Genomic DNA, 1,469 nt, shown 5'->3' with positions numbered 1-1,469 from the left:
TAGTCAACAGAATGGAAGTGCACAGACAGCAAGAGGACAATGAACATATACTAAAAAAAAAAGGTGGGGGGGGGAGCGGATGTCCACACCTTTATCTCTAAGTTTCCCAACAGGCATCTATCCATGGCAGCTCTGTTCCTTCCCCCAATTGGTTTCACTGCTTGGTCTCAACCAAGATGATGGCTCTGGGCCATTAAGCCCTATGGGTATGAAAGTATAAGATTTCTTGCTTTCACTACAAATTCCAACTGTAAAAATATTCTTATATATGTGGTTCAGAGTTTTAGAACTGTCTCCTGAATCTGCTTCATCCGGTATTCTGTTTTATTGCTGATGGAGATCCTCACTGCACTTCTACCCTATCCATCAGCAAGCCCCACTTCCTTGCTAATATTTTAAACTACTAAGTTGCATTGATACATATTATATTTTCTAAAATATGACTGCTTACAGTTTTATGGTATATTTCATAAACTCTTTTTATAAGCTTGTGAATAATATTTGGCTCATTTAAAAATGTTAATCTTTTAAATTCCAAGTATGCTTTCCATCTGTTGCTGCATTAAGGAAATTTGATGGGAACTGAAAGGGAGTCTCATGCTGTTTTGCTATATTTGAGCTTCTCCATTTTTTTCTCTTTAGTCTGGCATGATGTGGAACTTATATTAAATTTTTACCTGAATGTGATATGCATTCTTGCTTTCATAGATTAAGAGAATGAGACTCTAATATGATTTTATTTAACAACAATAACTACACTTTATCAATGTGCTGTAGAGTCCTGGTATGGCTCTGTTGGATACACACTAGACTGCTAACAACAAGGTTGATGGTTCAAACCTACTAGCTACTCTTTGGAAACACTATACCTGGTCGTTATCAGTTGGAGCCAAATAGATAGCCTTTGAGAACAAATACTATTTCACTTTACATATATTATAGTTCACGTGGTAATGATATTTATATCTTTTTATGCATTGTTAGAGTTGGTTTGTTAGTATTTTTCATAATAGTGTTCATACAGGAAGAAAGCAAAAGATAACTAAAAAGAGAGGAAAGAAAGAAAAGACTCTGAAACTTGCTCTCAAGCACAGAAATGCTAAAGCAAATGTAAGAAATGAGGAAGAAATGAGCTGAACTGAAAATGTCAAAGGGCAGGTAGAGAATACAAAGTCAAGTATTATAATAAAATGTGCAAAGACCTGGAGTTAGAAAACTAAAAGGGAAAAACATCTCTCAAGCTGGAAGAACTGAAGAAAAAGTCAAGTCTCAACATGAAATATTGAAGAGTTCTATTGGCAAAACATTGAATAATGCAGAAGACATCAAAGAATGGTAGAAAAAATACAGTCTCTGTACCAAAAAGAATTCCTTGATTTCAACTATTTTAAGAGGTAGCAGATGAACAAGAACCAATGGTATTGAAAAAAGAAGTCGAAGTGGCACAGAAGGTATTGGTGAAAAATAAG

The sequence above is a fragment of the Chrysochloris asiatica genome, unplaced genomic scaffold (assembly GCF_000296735.1).
Source record: "Chrysochloris asiatica unplaced genomic scaffold, ChrAsi1.0 scaffold00233, whole genome shotgun sequence".
Taxonomy (NCBI): Eukaryota; Metazoa; Chordata; class Mammalia; order Afrosoricida; family Chrysochloridae; genus Chrysochloris; species Chrysochloris asiatica.
This window is presented reverse-complemented; position numbering follows the sequence as displayed.